Here is a 10,192-nt window from a genome sequence, read left to right as displayed (position 1 = left end):
TATTTTTTTTTTCTTTTTATAAAGTAGGACTATAACATTACAATAAGCCAAGAAAATTAGCCTATAGCCTAAAAAGGAGAGGCAAAGTTGTGCATTACAATGCAGAAAGTAATTGATAATAAATAGACGATAATTCAATAAAAGACAATAATTGGCACCACACTGGCGCACTTGAACAATGAATAAATGCCAGGTATAGGAGACTGGCGCGCGATCAGGGCAATGCAGAAACGAATAGACAATAAATAAAATATTAAAATGAATCGGAGACTGACGTGCAATTATGTGCACGACGAGATCCTCAGCCTATGACCGATCATGTAGCCTTATCTAACCATCCATCTGGCAAATACGTTTAAACACAGCATTGAACACATCCACAAATCACATTCGTATAACGGGCCATCATGAAAATTGAAAAAGCACAGACAAATAGCTCACAACAGGTGCCTGGCCAAACAACACCACTGGGGGTTCAGGCCATAGTATGCTGAAGCAGGCTAGCCTCTTACCTTAAGTTATTTTCCTGCCTTAATGTCAAGCCAAGGGTTGCGGTATTTCCATTACCCCACCTGCTTAGGTGTAAAAAAAAAAGAAAAGAAAAGAAAAGCGGCCAATCACCAGTGCTAGCAGCAGGGGCTGCGGCTACTTCTTCAGAGCACTCGGCCTCAACTTCACTTTCTTCGGCAGAGGGTGGAGAGGAACGGGATCCTCTGTTCTGATAGCGAGTGGGCTCGACTCCTGGCTGGGCTGGCGCACATGGCTAATTTGCATAATGCGCAGGTGACACGGTTCAGCTTAATGTTAAACGAATAAATGTTTTGAATTATGAATACTGGACATGGTGATCTTAAACACATTTAATTGACCACAATAAAATTATTGTATTATATTATATTATTTATTTTTTTGACAAGATTGAGACCCCCCTCAGATTTTGCTTTTGAGTCTTTCAGGGGGTCTCAAGGGGTTAATCGGGGGGGTCCGACCCCCCCAAACCCCCCCGTATTTCGCACTATGTCTGTATCACTGTATTTACTATATAAAACATTTAGGGTTTGTATTCACTTTTTCTAAGAACTGAGCTCCCATTCATTGATTAATTGATACAATATAGAAATGCGTCTGGTAAACATTTCTTGTTGCAATCATTTAACTTCTTTTTTTCTTACTCTTCCCTGCAGATGAATTTAAGTTTGAAAAGAGGTGGAAACTGGGAATTGCAAATCCTTCAGTGATATACACATCACACATAGCTACCAGGATTGGCTCAGTCTTAATTTACTATTATTTCCTTGAGCGGGTGTCCATTATGAGGCCAATGACTGGTGGATTGGCACCAATCATCCATGTGGCAATCCATTCATTCGTCACCATAGAAACGGCCTGGGTGAATAGGGGATAAGTAGGGGAGCATGGAGAGATTGCTGACACCTGCTCTCCTTCATTTCCTATCAACACACGCACATGCACACACACACACACGTAAAACATCTTCACAAACATTATGTAACTGCAAACACACACATAATAAGAAAATATATTCAAATCCCTGTATCATGTTGCTTGAAGCAATGAGAAACATCTGCATGACTTATCTCTGATGTTATACTTCCTTCATTATGTTACCTACACATTGACCCAAAACAGTTTGATTTCTCATTTTCGTAGTGTATAGCATTGTGATTTGATTTGGCACTTTTCCTCTCAAATGCAACAATATGGGAAAAAAATGCACAAGACGAATATTTTGTATTAGAGAGTGACCACATCATATATTAATTTGTGTAGTAAAAGCCTCTTCCAAAATCTGGAATAACATAATTTTCTGTACGATATCAATATTTGAGCAAAAGTATTACATTTAAATACAAAGAATATGCCTCATTTCCACACTGACCACTCCATGCTGTTACGTTTGCTGCCCTAAATGAAAAGGCTCACTGCATCATCATCAAATGTACAGGCATGTGCTCAGTATACAGGGAACCTGGATGTCATTTTATATCTGCATGAATTCATATTCACTACAGAGCTGGCTATTAGAAATCAGAGTGGAGTTGGAGTTGGACTACGACTAGCATATAAGACTACAGCTCCCATGTTTGTTTGTTTTAAATCATCATGGCTTTTAGTATTTGTGTTGGCATAACTTCATATCCATATGAATATAATTCATGAATACTCACATCTTCACAACATTTTAGTGTATGTCCTCTGACAAGGATGGCAAGGTGGTGCACTGGTTAACACTGTTGCTAACGGTGCCAAGGGCCTGAGGCCTTTGTAGGTAGAATTTGCATGTTCTTCCTGTTCCTGCATGGATTTTATTTATTCTAGATGTTGAGACCTAGCAGCCTGTCCAGGGTGTATCCCCCAACCGCCCCATGGTAGCTTGATGGATCCACTATCAAAAAATGGCATTTCTGCTCCTCAAGCCCGGATGTTATGAATGTGCCTCAGGAGAAATTGTGTTAAATATATGTGAAATATATATAAATTGTGTTGCTACTCACCTTTTCTACAATTATTATCTAAACCGCTCAGCATAATGCTGAGTCAAGCACTATCTCAAAGATAGATAATAGTGGTCATTTACAATACTACAAATGTCAGTATGGGTTTTAATTTTAATGCACTCCCCAGAGCTCCTTCTCATGGTTCTCACTGATGCATCCAGCAAAAGATGAAAACCTCTCGTTTCAGCATGACTGAGCTAGATCTCAGATCTGAGGGGCAGAGGGTAAACGGGGGAGATATATGTAAGTGCAGCAGAGGATGCCCAGGAATGATGGTAGTGTAGTCTCCTGGAACAATGTTGTGCCACTGTTCAGCTACAAGTCTGACACACTGCTCAGTCAGTGGACACACTGTTGCTTGTCTGAATAAATAATTCAGGACACAGTGGAAAGTCAACCTTCCAATGGACCTACAGGCCTACAAGTAGGAGTAGCAGGGTAAACGCTGAAGCTCAAGCCGACACACTCTTGAACACCAGGTGGCTAAAGTTGTGATGCGATCCACCTGGGGAGATGGGAACTGTATTCACCTGATTATATTCAGCAGGCAGCGACATTTGCATAATAACGTATCACAGAAAATGTTTAAACTCAATGTCACCTCAGCATACACGTCTCCTTTTAAATTGTCTAATGGAGCAATGCTGCAGGAGAGGAAAGCTCTGAGGAGTTAGTGGTGTGTAGAAGGTGTGTGATTGGATCATTACACGGCCAATTATGCTGAACCAACCTACACCAGACATCTGAGCAGAAAACTCCTGGTCCTGCTACGATAATAAGGCGAGAAAGATAGGTGTGTGGGAGCACTGCACAGGAATGCATAAAAAAGTTTAAATATGATTTAGACGCTAGAATTTTATATTTGTTGTATCTTTTTTTTTTGTTGCATAAATGGCTTTCCTGAGGATGCTATTCTGGAAACATCAAAATATCCGGTGTCCTGAGGGTGTTGCATCGCTTGTGTGATCATAGCATAATTGTGCTTCTTCATGTGGATCTCAAACCTATGTACATGCACCATGTGTACTGTATATGCATTTCTAGCATGTACCAAACCGTAGAAACATTGGTACCACTCAGGGTTGCCTATATGTATTCCTTAAAAGCTGAGGGTTCATTCTACCTAAAATATCTGTGCTGTGCAAGATTAGATTATCAGGATCCACATATCAGATGTGTTGCAGCAGAAAAAAACTTCTGAAAGTTTAGTCTTCAAATGTTATGTTCTCTCAGAAACATTTTAAAAGCTTGTCCTTGAAATGTCAAATAGAAATAGAAATGGGGAGAACTGAAAAACTACTAATAACACAAAGTCCCACATTACTTGAAGCTACATAGTGTAGTGAAATAAAATAAGTATGTATTTAAAAAGAAAAAGTCAGTCAGTTTAATGTGCTAATGTCAGATTTTTATACTGCTATTGTTAATATTGCCTAACGGTGCTTTGTTGCCTTTTCTTATCTTGTTTGTAGCTGTCTACACATTTTCAACCCTTATCTACAATGTGTCACACAACTGCATTAAGAGAATGGATTCACTCATGTGCTTAAGCATTTCATTTATTTATTTTATGATTTATTCATTTTCTACTTTGAACATTTGTTTTTCAAATCATTATCATTTTAAAATGAGATTAAAAACTTAAGTCTGCTCTAGTAATTAGCCTCTTGCTTGAATGACGGTCAGGCTGTGTGGACTGTATAGAGCACTGCTCGTTTTAGCAATCATGAGACCATGAAAGCCAACAGGCTTCAAGCTGCAAAACAACATAAAGCATTTGATGTAGCAAACCAAATTCAAATTAACCCCCAGAAACCACATGTGAGGACTCATAATCTGCATTCAGTAAAAGTTAATGCGGCCTGTTTCAGCAGCTGCTGCAGCAGCCCGCTGACACTGACTGGAGCCTCAGCCGCTGGTTGTTTCAGCCCTTTCCCTCCGAGTATATCTGCTAGTTCATCTGCCTGGAACTCAGACACAGCCTCGGTTCTTGGGCCGCAAACCAAACATCTTCAGGAGCCGTCTACTTCACTTCGCTAGCAGCAAATCTTTCACTCTGATGTCAGACATTTCACCCAGACTGGCTTCATGGTTGCAGAGCTATTCAGCTAAGGAACCTTCTCTAGCCTCATGGCATTGCAGATTGCCTGAATACAAAACTTTTTTTTCCAGCTCAGTTCTCTTTATGAAATGTTAATTGACGACCAAAGTGGAAATTCCCTAAATCTCCGCATTTTTCTGCAAACCTCTCTAAAGTGTCTGTGACCTCTGCCCTCAGAGTGCTCCAGATGGATGTGGTCAAAAGGCTGAGACCGACTGAACAGCTCACTACTCTGTTGCCTGGCAACACATCAGCGAATATTTCATTTATTGCAGCAGATTTGCATTTAACCGATTATGTGAGACAAACTGATTTACCTTTCTCCCACTTTACAGGTTTGTTTAAAATGTTGGAGTGAATGTTTCTGATGGATGTCTCAAATGACAGTACTCACCGAAGGACCGGGAAAGAACGTATGAAAAGAGAAATCACAACCTCCACTCTTCCTCTCTGTATTCTTCTCTCTCCTCTGCGGAGGCAAACTCAGACAGTCATGTGTGGAGGGTGCAGGTGGCGGTGGATGCAGATTCTCAGAAAGCCATTAAGTCTAAATATCAGTCCTGACTCGTGCATCACATTCTGTCTGCCTCAATTACGTTGACTGAGGGTAACTACCCATAAAAAACGGTTTTGGGAGTTGAAACCCACACAAAGGACACATCTTCCTATTCCACAGCAGTGAAGGCTGATATAATGAAGATCCCATGCTATAAATGCCTGCTACTGTTTAAGTATGTGATAGAAGACAGTTGGTACTGCTCTCTTGTACAAAAGGTAACAACAATGATGTGATGGTTTGACATGTAATTTCTCCAGCAGCGCGTCTTTATTACAAATACATGAGATTCAACGCAAACCATCTGAGTGGAACATCCTAGTTATAGGTCCAATCACTGAGTCCTTTCTCAGTCCAGCCAGCGTGTCCCTCCAGTGATATTTCTGCCAATCAAAGCCGATCAAACTCATCCAGTATCCTTTGCAAGAGAAATACTTACTTTTTATTCTGTATATTTTAATCTATACCTTTTTTCTCTTCTTTTCGTCATTCTTTTTTTTATTGTTTCCTGCAATATATAGATGCAATCAATTTATGTGTTGACCAGTATTTGAAAATTAGCATTTTTTATTGTTTCAAATTCATCCTTTTGCTGTATTTTTGCTTATACCTTGTTTATGAAAGCTCTCTCACCCTTTGCACGTGTACTTTAAGATTTTACCCACAATAAAGACATGTAAGACACTTTTTGACTATGCAAACTATGCATTTGGCATAGTTTGCATAGTCAAAAAGATAATCTTTAATTAACTTCGTCATATTTAATATTTTACCTAGCTTATTCATGAAACTGTGCCTATATGAACTCAAATTTACTTTTACTACATTTCCCCCCAACATGGACAATGAAATCCCTTCATTTACTAACCTTCAATTTGTGGTTCAAGGTCAACATTTTATAGTCTGTGAAAATTTCCTTCACATTAGTCAAGCTATTGATTTCAGTAGAAGTCTAATGCATTATGCAGCGGCAAAACATAAATAAAGACAGATTTATGTGGATTGGTAATGTGGGGCAAAGGGCACAAATATTCAATGATGAATCCAATGAGCTTGTGCTGTTGTCAAATTTATGGTATATAAATATGATTATCTGTTATTGATGTTGTTATTCATTTGTCTTTTTACCATGATTAAGTCCTGGAGGGCAAAAAAAAGACAAATCACACCCAGTAAGCACAAAATTTCCCATCACTGCATTTGGCAGTAAAATAACTTTCTATTCCTAACACTCTATGCCATGCACGTTGTGGAGGTAAGTGTGTTTAAGGTGTTGGAAAATCAGTTCAGAGCCTGTTGTTATGAGAATAAAGAATAGGCCTTACTCTGAGAAATATTGACCTTGCACTAGTGTCAAAGCTCTGTTAGTTGTTACTAGATAGTGGCTACAGGGTATATGTTTGAGTGGGAAAACAGTATACTGTAGACTCTATAAGAGCTAGTGCTGATTGCTTATGTAATAACTCTTCTTACATTTCAAACACTAGCAAGTGGATGTCATGTAAAAGGTTGGATATAAAACAAAAACAGACCACATAGTATGTGCAGTTGTCTTTCTGCTGCAGGAGGAGTCGGCAAACACAGCGTTGCTCCCACGTTTGTCAGCGCGTTAACCTTCAGAGGTTTTGATACAACCAAGGAAAATTGCTGTTTAATGTGCTTCCTGTTTCACATCAGCCCAGATGTTAACATGGCCTCCTGTGATGAGCCAGCTACATGACATTTGACTGACAATGCATTGTGCATTTTAGTGAAGCAGAGGCCTACAAATGATGTACTGAGGCTGGATAAAATGACTACAACCGCCACAAAATGCAACGCTTTTAAAGTAACACAATCTCAGATGTATAGATTAGAGCGGTCCATAATACACATCCAAATTGTTTTTGTTTGACTCCTTGCAGAGTCACACAACAGGTGACGATGAATTAACATTACATTATAATATAATGAGCCTGTCTTAAACAGGACTTCAATAATTTTATCCACTTCAATAATTCTAGGTTTCAGCATTTTTAAATTAAAAAACACCAACATCCATTGTATGGATGGGTATAAATTCATGTTCATGGTCCCCAGAGGTTGAATTGTGCTTTTCAATGTATCCATTACTGCAGTTTATGACCATGTATCTCCCAAACCTTATAACATTCTCCACTTGCATTTTTTACAGCAAATATCAGCATGTAACATACTTAGCTTAGATCATACACATGGAGAACACCTGGACCACATCAGCATTTCGTTCAAAGCACCGCATGAGTGCAGCCACAAAGAGCCTCCAGCATAGTCCTGTTTCTTGTTCTTATTCATTTGGGGAAAATGTGTTGAAAGCCCTGCTTCAGAGACAGCAGGTCAGTTTTATAATGTAATTTAGGCAACATTATTTTCTTGTCAAAGTCTCATGACACTTTTTTCATGCCTTCATGCTTTTTCCCTGCCACAGGTGGTTCAATTAAGATTTACTCCCACATTTGCACAATGATACAGTTCACTTAATATGACATATGGTAGCTACGGCTGTCAACAGTCATGGAAAATAAGCGTTTCTTTCTTAACTGACCTTTTGCCTCTTACGATGAGAACGGCCTGGCATGTTGCATATTCATCTGCAGCACCTTGGCAACCTTTTCCTACCCCCTGTCACTAATATTGTAATAAATCACGACAGGGGTCAAAATAATGTCACAGCCCATTTATAGACAATACATCACTCATCACATGTCTCTACACATCTCTACCGGCCTGACACGTGTCTGATATTCACACATGACAGTTATATAATGGTAATTGATGATGGAAAATAACAATTAGAGAGCCACTGCAGCCTTTTGGTTTAAAATGACCCAAAAATTTAGGTGTTAAGGAATTTAGTTTTCTATTGTGCCAGCTGCTTATCTCAAAGATAATACTGCATTACAGTAAAAGCTGGCTTGGCAGAAATAGTTTGGCTTTGTTTTCCCTCTACAGTATACTCTCTCTCATCGACTTCCACATTTCTCCCTGACTGTGAGAAGAGTGAGGGAGGCAGGGACGGAGGCCAGTATTTGTTTTACTCTGCTGCTGTCTTTCCAACCCCCCTCCCCTTTTTTTTTTTTTTTTTTAGAAATGCACCCTGGGTTCTTTTTGTGAATCACCCAGCAACAGACACATCACTTTGTCTCCATCTTTTCACTGCGAGCGGAAACGTCGCGCCGAGTCTCTTCTGGAGAGGCCTAGCAGCGTCCTACCTGACTGACTTACCAATGAAGAGCCAGACACATTCTATGGGTCTGCAGTGTTACACATAACTGGTCCTGACAACAGTCCCTCCCTCTCTGCACCACCCGAGAAGAAGAGAAGCTTCTTACTTCTACGAGACACGGAAAAGCTACGTTACATAGAGCTCTTGCTCCCTCAGTCTGTCAGTCAGTTTTTCAGTCTTTATCTCAGTTTCACATGCATCAACACACACATTGATTTCCATAAGCTCTCAAGTGCTAAGCCATCGTACAACAATGAAGCCTACGAAAAAAAAAGTTATTTTTTCTACATATTTTGGGTGCTAAAGTTACACTTTGCAATGATTGGCAAGCTTTGAAATTGACTTGGAAAGTGACTGCAGGCGAGTCATGCATGTCTCACAGTTTCAGAGACGACATGGTCTTGGAGTGTGGTAATACCTTAAGACTCTAATGTTATGCAGTTATGGTGATGAGGAGACAGAAGTAGTTTGGCCAGGTTTTGACCCTGTTTGGAGGGCGCTGTGGGCGTAGTAGGTCATGGTAAAGGGTAAAAACAAGTCAAACACAGTGTGGACTCATTTTTCAATAACCATACATACATACATTTTATTTCCTCGGTTTTCTCATGATAACAAGATCATTTCCCTCCGTTTTCCCGAGATAACAAGATAATTAATTTGAGAGATAATGAATGAAACGTGATAGGCCTGAGATTTCCATCACAGGTGACATGTCATGCTGACTGACGTCTCCTACCAATGTAGATAATGTTAAGCCTACAGTAGTTCTCTCACTAGCGAGCTGACCAACAGCTGTTGTAACATTAATTAATTCCTTGCACAAAACACAAACAGAGAAACAAAGAGAACTACTGTAGGCTTAACGTTACCTACATTGGTGTTCAAGGAGAAGTCAGACAGCATGACATGTCACGTGTGATGGAAATCTCAGACCTATCACGTTTCATTCATTATCTCTCAAATTAATTATCTTGTTATTTCGGGAGCACAGAGGAAAAATATCTCATTATCATGAGAAAACTGAGGAAAATTATCTTGTTATCACGGGAAAACTGAGGAAATAAAATAAAAGGCGTATGTATGACCCTTTAGGGCTTCCGTAATTACCAGCTATTTTGGTAAGTTTTTATACAAGAGCGTAAACACACAACAGCACAGGTATGTTTGAAATTTTAGCCAACGTGGTGACATCACCTGGTTGGTCCGCTGGTCCAGATGGAATGAGCTCAACAACCGATTGATGGACTGACATGTAATTTGGTGAAGATACGTATTCGTTCCCCTCCTTCTGGATGAATTTTAATTACTTTGGTGTTCCCAGCTTTTTTCGCTTGGTGTTATTAGCACATCTAAATTAAAATATGTCCAACAAAACAACTGCATACAGTACCTGCAGAGCTAATGACATTAGCATCAGCCTCAGCTGGAAATTCCATATGGCAAAACATCAGCATATAATATTGTAAATGCAAGCATGTTAATGTGCTGACACTGGCATTCAACACAATGTATCACTGTCGCCCCACACACACACAGCCACTAGGATGGCTGTAGACTGTATATTAATCCATGTGGAGACATTCCACTTTGTCAATATATAAATATTCATTTTAGATTAAAATATACAGTATCCTGCTCAAATGCTAGCAGTGTAAGAGGTGCATGTGGATTGCCTTTGCTGACTGTCATTACACAGATTTATGCACTGTATTTATGCATCCGTCATCATTATTACTGTCACCATCATCATCATCTGCATCACCATTTTGTCT

This window comes from Trachurus japonicus, chromosome 5, assembly GCF_045865225.1.
Source record: "Trachurus japonicus isolate A0001 chromosome 5, Traja_1.0".
NCBI lineage: Eukaryota > Metazoa > Chordata > Actinopteri > Carangiformes > Carangidae > Trachurus > Trachurus japonicus.
This window is presented reverse-complemented; position numbering follows the sequence as displayed.